The sequence below is a fragment of the Phyllopteryx taeniolatus genome, chromosome 10, assembly GCF_024500385.1.
Source record: "Phyllopteryx taeniolatus isolate TA_2022b chromosome 10, UOR_Ptae_1.2, whole genome shotgun sequence".
Classification (NCBI taxonomy): Eukaryota; Metazoa; Chordata; class Actinopteri; order Syngnathiformes; family Syngnathidae; genus Phyllopteryx; species Phyllopteryx taeniolatus.
Genome location: NC_084511.1, coordinates 13725750 through 13740576, shown reverse-complemented (window position 1 = coordinate 13740576; position 14827 = coordinate 13725750).

Below are 14827 nucleotides of genomic sequence, written 5' to 3'. Positions count from 1 at the left end.
CTAGACTCTAAGGCACAGCTGTCAAACTGGTGGCCCGGGGGCCAGATCTGGCCCACCACATCATTTTACGTGGCCCGTGAAAGCAAATCAAAATTGCTCATTGTGTTATGGTGTAATACCATTGAGATATTTGCAAGCATTTTTTTTGTTACCAATCCCACTTTGAAAAGAAATGTAATAGACCAAAAAAATTTTTTATAGGCTTCTGATTTCAAAACTGGTTATTCATCAATGTATTGTGTATACTGTATGTAATTACAGTGTATGAGGTAATCTTTCATTTATATGGGTTCACAGTTGTAGCGGCCCTCTGAGGGAAGTCATAACTACGATGTGGCCCGTGACAAAAATGAGTTTGACACCCATGCTCTAAGGGATAGTACCTGCTTTTTGCAAGCAGATTTAATGATATCATCTCAGCATTATACAGGCAACATTTTAAGAAGCATTTTAACATTCTTCACTGTCATGTGTGTAAATTTAATAAGTGTAGATGTTAATTGATAAAGACGTTGAACAATAACATGCACTCACTAAATCAGCCCCCACAATTGAAAACCACACCATATTTGACCGTATCTGTCAACATCCAATATATACTCCATAGCATAGTCACTCATGCTAACAACAAAAATGAAGGTAAACTAGTCTTTTATTTTACTTTTCAACCTGTGACTGTTGGTAACTATAAACAGACAAATATAATTTAAGACAGCATGAGGGTAGGTTCCGGGCACATGCCACCGGGAGGAGGCTCTGGGGATGACCCAGGACACACTCGAGAGACTATGATTCCCGGCTGGCCTCGGATCCCCCAGAAGAGCTGGACCAAGTGGCTTGAGAGGGGAGTCTTGGCTTCACTGCTTAAACTGCTGCCCTCGTGACCCGACCCCGAATAAGGTGAAAACGATGGATGGATGGATGGATGGATAGATGGAGTTGTACAGGTTATAGGACATTAAAAATAGTGGGAAAAGTTTTAAAATGATTTAGCTTGGTCTCGCTTTTTTATATCACAAAAACCTGGAATTTGAATTTGGAAGGGTGTGTAGATTATAATATCCACTGTATGAAAATAGAGGCATTCAACAGCTACAGTGCAACAGATATGTGGTCTTGGTCTGAGGTGTAACAACAGTTTAGGTTCTAAAGTCACTAAAAAGCAGGCTAGTCCTCTCACAAACTGCACTGAGATCACCCTTTGCGACATGATGCACTTCTCATGCCCATCAACACTCAAGCCAACTTCCAGGTGGCTGCTGATTGCAAAGAAATCCATTGAAAGGTTTGTGCATGGCAAGTCAATAAAGTATTGCTTTGTCAGCTTTTTTTTTTCGCATTCCTAATCTGACAGCATTGGTTTGAGGAAGCGCCAGCACCCCGTCTAGACTCTTGAGTTCCATCAATGCCCATTAAAATGCATGCAATGGGAATGGAAATAAATTACTATTTTTTTAAATTGTGGTTAACTGTGGCTAATCTGGAACACTGGGAGAAATTCCGGTGGGCCAGGCTGCTGGGCCACTTGTACACTCTCCAGGAATCAGTGTGCACGCTCTCCATTTGCCACGTTGCCAATGGCACGCTGAAACTAGGCGTCGTGGCGAGGTGAATATTTCCGTCATTCGGTATGCTGGAAAAGGGCCATATTTACAGATACTGCTGGAAAACAGTTTCTGCAGCTCTCCTCCACCACTACCTGCTCCTTTCAATCATTGCGCCAATTCAGGGAGGAAACCCGCTCGCCCCCTACCAGCCGGCACGTCATGCGACTTGCGATCAGTAAAAATGTCTCTACGCAAATCGAATAATCCTACAATTCTCTATGCGCCCATTGACGCATATGATTGGTAACAGCATAATCACAACAGTGCTTGTCAAGCCCAGTGACGCATTGTTTTATATGGCATTTTAGAGGGGATGTGAAATTTAAAAGAAAGTAAAATCAAATCCGAATGGTTGGGCAAATTCCCCCGTCTTTGACACGATGATGAGAGAAATTGTGTTTTTCTGTAAATTGTGTGCAAAAAGAAGGATAATGAAACGCTTTCACGATGAGGAAAGTCGTCAAAGGGTCCCTTGGAAGGAAGATACTGCAGACCACGTGTTTTCTACCAAGTTTTATTTTATTATTATTTATTTTTAAATTTTATTGTTATTAATTTGTCGTCTGCACACATTTTCCCCATCTAAACTCAGCTCTGGTTTGCATAACGTAATCCCACAATGCTCATTGACTGATATCTTTACTGCAAATAATGCAGTAATCGTGACATAATGTCATTATATTACTGTGTATATTATTCTACAATTTCAGGTGGCAAATGTAAGAGATAACTTTACAGAAATACTGTACTATCACAGACAATTATTCACCTAAAGCAGTGGTTCACACAAGTACCACCTAAAAAAAAACACATCGCTCTCCAAGTACCACTTATTGACCAACATTAAAATGCAGTAATATTGTCGTTAATAAAAAAATCTGAACTTTTATTCCTAAAACTATACCTGTATGTGGTATTGTAAGGCAGTGCAACATTATACACAATTCAAACATTAACACTGTGCTTGAGTATAGGAAAATAAAAATGCACTTAAATAATGACTATATTTAAAGTTATTGAACAGAAATGTAAAATAAAAGTCATACTCCAATAAATGTTTAAAAAAAAACCATTTCTTAAAATTAAAATGCAAATGTATAGAAGGGGTGGGGGGAAGGACCCCCCCCCCCCCCCAAAAAAAAAAACAAATCGAATGACACGACAAAGTCGACTTCCAAAATAGGTTGACGCAAAATCTCTGCCTCGAAGCTCTGCCGGGACAAAAGAGTTCTGCCCGGAACCATATTTGCGCCGCCGGAACCCATGTTTCACATGGACATTTATTGCAGACGGACGCAGTGTTGGGCCAGTGATAAACCTTTCCAAAAATGACAAAGGAGCGTCTGTAAGTGATTTTTAAGACACTGTTAGATGTGTAATGTACATATCACATGATGAGTCAGCTAAATGGTAGTTGGAGTTGGTTTTTTTTACCTAAAATGTCAATTGGTAGCACGCTAATGCTAATCGTGATTGCTAACCATTTAGTATTTAGCATTTTGCCAACTCAAATTCTGTACACCAAATTTATACCATACACGTAGTACGAACATATGCAGTTTAAGGATCGAAGTCCATCCCTCATAAATGAGAATATAATGCATGTTAGTAAAAACAAAACAAAAAAAGTAATATTGGGGGGTATTGTTATTTGATCATTCGAGGAATAATCAATGGAGAATGGATTCTATAAAGATGTGATTGAGACAGCCCTAATGTATAGTACTGTACTTAAAAGCTGAACACAACTCAACTGTATTTGAAACCTAAAATGTGTACTGTACTGGATTTTTAAAAAAAGTTTAAACTGGCTGTTGGTATGAAAACCTTCATTCTAATATGTTTGACTATCATGTTTAAATGTTTATTTATTAGTATTTAATTCAGGGACTCTTTTGCGTACTACTCTGAGAATCACAGATGTGATATAGCACATGAATATTTCTTGGTGAATATGTCATATTATAGTTATTTACTTGCATTCCTGATCAGAAAAAAATATTTTAGTGGTTGAATGTTATGCTTGATTAATTTCTGACTTTTCAGAGAAGCCCAGTAATATGGCTCAAATTTGGGTGAATTCAGTTTGAAATCATTCTTGTTCAAAACTTGTTCTGCAAATGAAAGCGTCCACATCAACGCACTTTATGATGCTGGATGGTCTCTGTAATGCCCTAGATCAGACTACAGGATTTTAGCCCCGATATTGGCCCTATTAGCTAGCAATTTCCCAGATCTTGCCTGACATATTTTGTCGGGAACGGCAAAACCTCTTGTAGTGTGTCATAATCCACAACCAACGATTTGGCCCTACGACGGCAAAATGAAAAGTCGAACATGTTTGATTTTTTGGGATATCTTCCGTGTCGTGTGACATCAAGGACAACTCTCCGACAGGGTTTGATTTGACAAGATAAAGCCCAGTGATGGTAAAAGACGGGATACGGTGCTATCGGATTACGCCGTGTAGTGTTGCCACTGTCTGACTGAGATATGGCAAGATTGTATGGCAGTAGTCTGACATAGTGCAATCGTAAAAGACCACATTTGTCTTGTAGTCTGATCCAGGCATAAGAGCTATGACAGGTGGTCTAATAAATTTGTTAGGCACTGTACATTTTAACTATGCATGTTCTCATACTTGTTCAGATAAACACTGATCATGATCTTGGAAGCGCATTGAGGTGGAATTTTGATTTTTGATCAAATACAATATGAATATCAATATTGGAGGGAATGGTAAACTATTTTAGATGATACTAGTAAGGGTAAAATTATCCATCCATCCATTTTCCAAACCACATATCCTCACCATCTTAATTTAAACACTGTGAACTAAAGTGGGCTGGTCTGATCCATTAAACTCCAGGACTAAAACTGAGTCCCACTCCGGCCCTGAATGTTGTCTCCCAAACTCAATTGATTTGCATTTATAAGAAGAATAAGAAGAAGACGGGTATCTCATTGGGACACAGCCTGGTAGTCTCTTTTTTGTTTGCTTCAACCTTCTGATGTTAGCCTCTACCTTCTGATGTTGGCCTTTGAACTGCCGGGCGCGATGAAGAGTTCTCTGAAGCCTCTGCACTTCAACAAAGGGAATTCCTAAAATATCCTTTGATTTGAAGAGGTAAGGAAATAGATGGGGAATATTTTTAAACAGCAAGCAAAGCCAACATTTTGGGGGGAAATAATATGTTGTATGTGCCTCCACAAGTCTAAATTAATAGTGCATTTCTGGAATAAGAAATCAACAGAAAAAAAAAATCATACATTTTCAGATTCCAAGGGGCATGTTGGGCATTATTCACCCTCTGCTGTCAACTGAAATTAACGTCACAAGGGCCCTAGAAAACGTCACATGACCAAACCCAGAAATCAGGATATCCCGCCCGCTGCGATAACTAGCAGAACTACGGGTTCATTATATGATGGACAATATTCTAGCACGTTTGGTTGCAAACCATCATATAATCCAGTGGTCCCCAACCTTTTTTGCACCATGGGCCGGTTTAGAGGAAGCATTTTTCACGGACCGGCTGTCAAGGTGTGGCATATATATATATATATATATATATATATATATATATATATATATATATATATATATATATATACAACAAAAATAAATGAACATGGCGTGCTTAAAAACGAATGTTAAATGCATGAAAAAAAGTGCTTAAAAACGAATGTTAAATGCATGAGAAAAAAAATACAACTCAGCATAATGGTTCTGGCTCCTCAGTTTGCCTTTTTCCTTTTGAAAAGAAGCTCTTCGAAGACGTTTTTTTTTACTCATTTTTGCTAGTTTGCGGATTTATTTTTAGTAATGTATCACGTGACCGACGTGAAGACTGGTGTTGTTTCATTCACAAACGTTTCGTTCAAAAGAACGAATCTTTTCAGTGAACGAAATGAACTGAATCAGTTTATGAAATGATTCGTTCTTTGAGCTTGGCCGCCATGAGCGAGTCGGTTGGGAGTGGAAACGGAACTGCTGCAGCGTTCTGTGCATTCTTGACGTGTCAATTGCGACGCGTAGCTGTTGCAGCTAAGAAGATCCGGTAATTGCGTCTCAGCTAAGAAGATCCGGTAATTTTTCAAAGAAGTTCCGGTATTTGCGTCGCAGCTAAGAAGATACGGTAATTTTTCAAAGTAAAACCCATTTGACACGCGGAAACGTAATACAACAGAAATTATATAAATTGGTCATTCCTTCTATTCAGCTCAGTAACAAATACCTCACGGACCGCTACCAGTCCGTGGACGGGGGACCACTGATATAATCCACCCCTGCCTCCAGTGAAAGAGTCGAAATCAAGCACGCTGCCACAACGATTGTTCATAAGCAACACGCCAGATGTCACTAACGCGGCAGCCAACTTCAACATAAAAGGTCGACAACATCAATGCCTTGTTACGCTTTTATGTTGAAGTTGGGCTTCGCTGCTCCTCAGAGGTTTCTGGCACGAACACTCAGCTCGGCGGGCGGCCCTGCCGGCCACAATGGCCGACCCGACTACGACTTCTTGACTGGATTCTGTCCTGACTGCAGTTTATATTTCCATCATATACTGTTGCCACCAATATCAACACAACACCATTCCATAATCATGTTCAACACCATTCCATAATCCTGTGCAATCGCATAATCATGTTCAATCGTTAATTTAATACACTGAATTTATTTCGCTGTCGTTGATTAAATGGTAAAATGGCTGCTACATCACGTTAGCAGCTAGAAGCTAGCTACCCAAGTGGCTGGTGGGCTCATGACAGCCGGTGGCTAGTTTTTCCGAAAGAGTTTAATAGGCGAAAATGAATCTCCACACTTACCTTTGATGCTGCCAGCCTGATGCAGTTGAAGTTCCTAGTGATCCATTTTGAACTAGGCTTACTCAAATGTAAGGGAAAACACTAGCTAGTAGCTACATTAGATGTGACGTCACTTCCTCCCTTTCACCGGAAAAAGGGGCAGATTCACGTCACATTCTTATTCTGACAACTTTTGCACATGGAATTATGTAAAAATGGTGGCCCCTGATGTGTTTTAAAAGTATTTTTTAGAATACTTTGTAGACTGCATCAGATAAAGAAGATAAGGACGTTTACAATATAACGAAGTTTTGACTTCCAAGGTTTACTTCCGCTTTAAGATGGGAGAATAAACCTCAGATCCAGATCATCTGATTGACTCAAGGTGATCAGTCTCACCTCCATGTTTTGGTTAACCAGATTGTCACTGGATTTGTCTGAGCTTAAAATATTTTTCATTGGAGTGCGACTGATTAGAATAGTGCTTATGTAGTTATCCAATGAAAAAGTAAATCCCGAAGAAATCTTAATAGCACTTAAAGATAACACAAACTTTTCTCCTTGTGTTTTTGTTGGTGTTAAATAAAGGAGGTGCTTCCCAAGAAGAGAACACAGCAGAGAAATGTTTAATTTGACAAAATGATTATTATAAACACGACTATATAGCTTCATGATAAGGGCTTATTTCAGCAACTTAGAATAGTAAATGATACAGTATGGTGTAACAATAGTAATTAAACAAACTCACATAATAATGACAAAGCACAAAACTAATGTCACATAATAATGACAAAGCACAAAACTAATGTAATCAACTTGGTTGGACAATGACATAATGATCAAGTGATATGGTGAGATCCAGCGTACTTGTATGGGCTAGATCTTTTAAATTTCATATTCAGCAGGTTCCAAACAGTCCACACATCCAGCAGTACTGATGTGAAATGGCTTGTTGAATCCTTGATAATTAGAGGGATAATCCCTACTTGTATGGGCTAGATCTTTTACATTTCATATTCAGCAGGTTCCAAACATGTACTTGTATGGGCTAGATCTTTTGCATTTCATATTCAGCAGGTTCCAAACAGTCCACACATCCAGCAGTACTGATGTGACATGGCTTGTTGAATCCTGGATAATTAGAGGGATAATCAGGAGTCCAAGGAGACATGAAGAATTGACAATCGAGGGTTAATCAGGAGTCCAAGGACATATGAAGAATGGAAAATCATGTCAATTTCTGAAAATAGTGTTACTAAAGTCATCAGCTTCTGACACTGTAGCAGAGTCAGAATCTCTTGGTGGAGCAATAATTCTTTCACAACCTTTGATATCATCAGGGACACTTTCAGCAGGCCAGGCTAACAGGTCTTGCTCTCGAAAAGAGGGACCAGGAAATGTTTACGTTTACATTTCATCAAATAATTATAGGTCTTGCTCTCAATCAAATAATTATAGGTCTTGCTCTCAAAGAGAGGAACCAGGAAATGCTTACTTTTACATTTAATCAAATATTTAATTTTATCATCTCGGGCAAAATATGGAGCTATAGTCTCTAATGTGCCGCTCTAAACCAACAGAGGGATTGTTGTCATGAAGTGTAGTTGTTAATTGTAGGTTCACAAGTATAATCATACTGTATCTTGGTGGCTTCCACTGGAAAGCTAGTTAAGGCATCTGCAGATACTCAATCATCCTTGGATCTTATCAAGCACACTTCTAAGTAGGCCAGGTTCGTGAACCAAATTGTTATGAAGCAGGAAATCTAGAAAGCAATTCTACAGTGTCATAATCTTTATCCATTACCCGCAACGTGTGCAACATCTGGAATTGGTTTGCATTTAAGTAGCTTCTAATCCACCACTGGGAATCATTTTATGGTGTACTTGTGTTGTTGAACCCAGTAGCTCTTGGGAATCAAGAACAGACAATTCCTCCATAGTCGGTGTCATCGTGATATTAACCTTTATGCAATGCATAGACGGTCTTGTGTCACTAGCATATGTGCCGCTTCTAAATCATCAGTAATAAGTCTCAGTGACGCACTTGGAATTTGGAAATCATTTGAATTATGTAGAGCCGTGGGAGAAGGAGAAGTTACTGCCACAGTATAATTATTTTCAGATATGGATTTCTTGTATTGAAGAGTTGCCTGTGGTTAAACAGCTGTAGTTCGAAATCCATCTGGGGATTTGATTTGATCAAGCACACTAAGTAGGCCAGTTGACTAAATCAGCATTTTCTTGTAAATAAAAAATATGCAGTATTTCCAAGTGGCATCAGTTATGTGTTACTGCAATACATGAAAGATCTATAAAATTAATCTTCACTGGAATCTATCTTATGAAATGTACTTGATATGTTGAAAGTTGTTAAAATGTGTAGAGCTTGGAAATTAAGAGGACATTTTCTGACAAACTGTCATATTAGCCAATACTTCATGAAATATCTCGAGTTGGCATATGTGCAACTTCGAAATCATCAAGGGGATTGGTCAGACAACGTGCACTTGACATTTGGAAGTCATTGGAATTATGTAGATCCCTGGAACAAAGTCTACTAGTTACCCTTGCAGTGTCATGCTCAGATATGGCTTTCATGCTTTCAACATTTGTTTGTGGGAAAAAAAGATGTAGATTCTAATTCCTCTGTGGATTTCATTTCATCAAGCACACGTGCAGTTGAGACCAGGTTACTAAACCATGCTGTTCTTGGAAAGGAAAACCACAAAGTTTTTCCAATGTGTCATCTTTATCCATTTCTGCAATACATGGAAAATGTGGAGTTATTTGTATAAATTCAGCTTCTAAATCCTCAACAAAATCAATCTCATGATATTTACTTATGTTGAAAGTAGTTGGGTCATGCAGTTCTAGGGATTTAACACGAGATTCTTTTTCCAATATGTCATCATTTTTAGGTAGTATTGAAATGCAGGGAACATCTTGGATTGGTAATATACATGCCATTTCTAAACCATCAGTGGCATTGGTTTCAGAAGGTCTACTTTCCACGTATTCAGAATTTCCATGTGGACGAACAGCTGCAGATTCCAATCCATCTCTGGCAATAAGCTCATCGACCACACTTGATGTAGTCCTGGTAACTGAATCATGTGGTTCTTGCAAAGGAGAATTAGAAATCTTTTCCAAAGAGACATCTTCATCCATTATTTCAATGCATGGAATATCGGTAGTTTGTTTAATAAATTTAGATTCTAAATCATTGGAATTGAGCTGATGAAATGTACTTGTTAAAACATCGAGATCTTGGGAATTAGGAGGAGAGTTCCTCTAATGCATCATCATATTTAGCCAATAAGTCAAGGCATGGGATATCATGGGTTGTTTGTATATGTGCTTCTAAACCATCAGTAGTGTAGGTCTCAGAAAGTGCGCTGGGAATTTGGAAGTTATTTGAATTATGTAGATCCTTGAATGAAAGTGTTCGAGTTACTTGCATGACTTGCATGTAGTAAAACAGTGGTAGATTCTAATCCATCAGTGGATTTGATCTCAGCCAGCACATCTGAAGTAGGCCAGGTTACTGAGCTATGTTCTCAGATTTCCAAATTTCCATGATCAATTACTGAAATGCATGAAACATCTTCAGTTGGTTGCACAAATTCAGCTTCAAAATCATCTCTGGAATCAATCTCATGAAGTGTACATCCTATGTTGAAAGTTGTTAAATCGTGTAGCACTTGGGAATTAAGAGTGGATAGTTCTTCCAAAGTGTCATCAAAATTAGCCAATACTTCAGTGGATGAAATATACTGGGTTGGTAGACTATGTGCATCTTCTAAACCATCAGTGGTATAGGTCTCAGAAAGTGCATTAGGAATCTCAAAGTCCACTAGTGTCACTGCGTCATCATCTCCATATACCTTTTCAATGTTCTGAACAATTGCACATGGTAAAACAGCTGCAGATTTTGATCCGTTTTTGGATTTCATCTCATTGAGCACACTTGAAGGAACAGTAACTAAATCAGGTTGTTCTTGGAAAAGAGAATGACATAGTATTCCAAACGGGACATTATTTTTATCCATTACTGCAATACACTGACTGCCTAGAGTTGTCTGCATAAAACCAGCTTCTAAAACTTCACTGGAATTGTTTTCATGAAATATACTTTTTGTGTCATGAAGATCTTGGGAGTTAACAGGTGACAGTTCTTCCAATGTATCACATTTTGCCAATAATTCAAGGCATGTAAACTCTTGAGTTGGGAACAGTTGTGTAGCTTCTAAACCATCAGGGCAATAGGTCTCAGAAAGAACACTTTGGAAGTCAGTTGAATTATGTGAATCCCTGGAAGAAGGTCCACCAGTTACCACCCCTGCTTCATCCTCTCCAGGTATGGGTACCATGCACTGAACAATTGCATGTGGTAAAACAGCTGCAGATTCTAATCCATCATTGGTTATGATCTCAGCAAGCACACTTGAAGGCCCAGTAACTGAATCTAATTGTTCTTGACTAGGAGAACCAATAATTACTTCCAAAGTGCCATTATCTTGAGCTTGCAGGGCATTACATGGAACAGATTTTGCTTTTCCTAGCTCTGCATCTTCTGAATCATAAAGTTCACTTGGCATATCGAAATGTGTCAAAACCTTTGAATCTTTGCTAGTAGGCTCGCCAATGCACTTGTCTCTAGGCAAGACTCCCAAGCACTGAAAGGTTGTTAAAGCCACTGATTCTAAATGATCACTGGGATTGATTCCATGCAGGATATTTGATATAGGACACATTATTGAATCATGTTGCGTCTGGGAAATGGTACCAACAATTGTACTTTGTAGTACATTTGAAGCTACTTCTTCACATGGATTTGTCTCATTGATCCTATTGGACAATGTATAAGTTGTCAAATCATGTGAAACTTTGCAGGCAGAAGTACTAGGTCCTCCCAGAGCTTTTTGGGCTATTGCTGCTAAGCTTAAAATGCCTGGAGAAGGAAATACATTTAGGATTTGTAATGTGTCGATAGAATTACTCTCATCTGGTGTACTTGAAAAGGTGTCCGCTATTGAAACTTGTCGTTCATTAGAAGACAGTACGTCCACAGTATCATCATCTGTTGTTAAAGCTGCCATGAATGGAACAGGTGGATTTGGGCATACACTTACTGATTTGACTCCTGGGCTGTCACCAATCCTTTCAGGCATATTTGATTTGACCCAGGTTGGTGAATCCTGTTGCTCTTGGCAAGTATGGCCAGATTGGACTTCCAAATCTTTATCATATGTTGCTATTGCTTCAACATCTGGAATTTCTTGCACAGGTTTAGCTTTTAAAACATCAATGGGATTGATTTCATAGTTCATGGCTATAAGGGAGGGAGTTGAATCCTGGGGTTCTTTGAAAGCAGGCTCACTAGTTTCTGCCTGGGTCTCATAATCTCTAACCACAACTTCCATTTTTTCAACAGCAGCTGTCAAGTCTACACGACTGGTAAACCTGATCCAGTCCAACATACTTAACATGGGACTGGTTTGTGAATCATGTTGCTTTTGACAAGTAGGACCGGAATCTATTTCCACATTCTCATCTTGTGCTAAAATTGCAACTTTGGGAGTTTGTAGCACATTGTTAGGTTTTAAACAACCAATGGGACTGATGTCATGGAGGGTAGATGATATAGGGGAGTTCGTTGAATTCTCTGGTTCTTTGGAAGTACAACCACTAGGTTGTGACATGGTTTCATCGTTTCTACCCATAACGTTCGTACCTTCAACAGCAGCTGCCAATTCTAAACCACTAGTGGACATGATCCAATCAAACAAACTTGATATGGGACTGGTTGTTGAATCACATTGCTCTTGGCAGGTAGAACCACTAATGGGATTGATCTCATATAGTGTAGTCGATATAGGAGATGTTGAATCACCAGGTTCTCTGGAAATAGGGCCACTCGGTTCTGCCATGGTCTGATCAGCGCTACCCATTACGTTCATGTTTTCGAAATCAGCTGTTGATTCTAAACCACTGGTGGATGTGATCCAATCCAACAACATACTTAAAATAGGACTGACTGGAAAATGCGGTTGGAAAGAAGGACCAGAATCTCTTCCCAAAGCGTCATCTTTTGCTATTACTACAACCGCCGCAGTGGGTAGAACATGTGCAGATTTGAAACCACCAGCTAAATTGGTAATTGTAGTTGTTATGGGGGAGGTACTTGAATCCTCTGGTTCTTTGGAAGAAGGGAACCTCGATTCTGTCATGGTCTCCTGAGCTCCTTGAATGACCTTGCTTTCAAAAGCACTGCCTGATTCTAAACGACTGGTGGACGTGATCCAATCCAACGTAGTTGATAAGGGACTCATTGAATCAAGTTGGTCTTGGAAAACAGAATCAGTTTCCAAAGAGTCATCATCTTTCGTTATTATTGCAGCATCTGGTGTTGGTAGTACAAGTTTGAGTTGTAAACCACCAATTGAATCGGTGAGTGTAGTTGATATAGGGGAGACACTTGGTTCTGCCATGATCTCCTCATCTCTACACATAACTGTGTTTTCAACAGCAACTAAAGATTGTAATCCACTGGTGGATGTAATCCAATCTAATATACTTGGTTTGGGACTGATTGGTGAATCATGGCACTCTTGGCAAGTATGATCAGAATCATTTTCATCATCTTTGGCAATTACTGCAACCGCTGCAGTTGGTAGCACAAGTGAGGTTTTAAAATTACAAATGAAATTGTTGACTGTAGTTAATATAGGGGAGGTAGTTGAATCCTCTGGGTCTTTTGTGCTTTTGTTCCACTCCAACATATTTGATATTGAACTGGTTGGTGACTCATTTAGCTCTTTGCAAGTTGGACTAGAATTCATTTCCAAAGTGACATCTCTCTTAACTGCTGCATTATCTGGATTTGGTAGCACATATGTCGGTTTAAAACCACCAATTAAATTGGTAAGAGCAGTTGACATAGGGCATTTACTTGATTCGTCTGTTTCTTTGAAATTAGGGAAAGTACGATCAGCTATGGTCTCATCATGTCCAATGACTTCTATGCTTTCAAAAGCATCTCCTGATTCAAAATCACTGATGGATGTACTCCAATCCAACATTTTTGATATGGGACTGGTTGGTGAATCATGTTGTTCTTGGCAAGTAGGTTCAGAATTCATTTCAAAAGTGTCGTCTTTTACATTTAATGCAACATCTGGAGTTGGCAGCACAGGTTTAGGGTTGAAATCGTGAGTAAAATTGGTGAGTGTAGTTGATATAGGTAAGGTACTTGAATCCCCTGGTTCTCTGTAAACTCTGCCACTGAGTTTTGCTGTGGTCTGACCAGCTTTTTCCATAAAATCTATCCATTCACGAGCGTCAGTTGATTTTAACCCATTGGTTGATGTGATCCAATCCAATTTACTAGATATGGGATCAGGTTGAGCTTGGCAAATAGGACCATAATCAATTTCCAAAGAATCACCATCTTTCACCTTTATTTCAACATTTGGAGTTGGTAGAATAGGTTTATGTTTTAAACCAGTAAAGAAATTGGTGACTGCAGTTGAAATAGATGAGGTATTTGAATGTTCTTCTTTGGAATCAGGTCCACTAGGTTCTGACACAGTCTTCTCAGCTCTGCCCATAACATCCATGGTTTCAACAGCAGCTGGTGGTTCTAAACCACTGGTAGATGGGCTCAAATCCAACATATCTGATATGAGACTGTTTGGTAAATCATGTTGTTCTTGCCAAGTAGGTATAGAATGTATTTCCAAAGTGTAATCTTTGGCAATTACTGAAACATCTGGGTTACAACCCCAGATGTGCTCATGTGTAGGTTTTAAACAATCATTGGAATTGATGAGTGTAATTGATTTTGTAGCGGTTGTTGAATCCTCTTGCTCTTTTGAAGTGGGGTCACTATGTTCATTCGTGGTCTCATTAGCTCTTCCTATGACTTGAATGCTTTTAAAAGCAGTCAATTCTAAGCCACTGGTGGATGTGATCAAATCCAACTTACTTGATATGGGACTTATTGGTAATTTAGGTTGATCTTGGCAATCAGTTTCCAAAGACTTATCTTTCACTTTTATTTCAACATCTGGAGTTAGTAGCACAGGTTTAGATTTTAAACTACCGGTGAAATTGGTGGCTGTAGTTGATATTGGGGAGGTACTTGAATCTTTTTCTTTTGAAGCAGGTCCACGAGGTTTTGACATAGTCTTTTCATCGCTGCTTATAACCTCCATGTTTTCAACAGGAATTGATGAATCTAAACCACTGATGGATGTGATCACATCCAACATATTTGATATGGGACAGGTTGATAAATCATGTTGCTCTTGGAAAGTAGGTCCAGAAGTTACTCCCAAAATGTTATCTTTAGCAATGACTGCAACATCTGTGGTTGGTAGCACATGTGTAGGTTTTAAACTATCA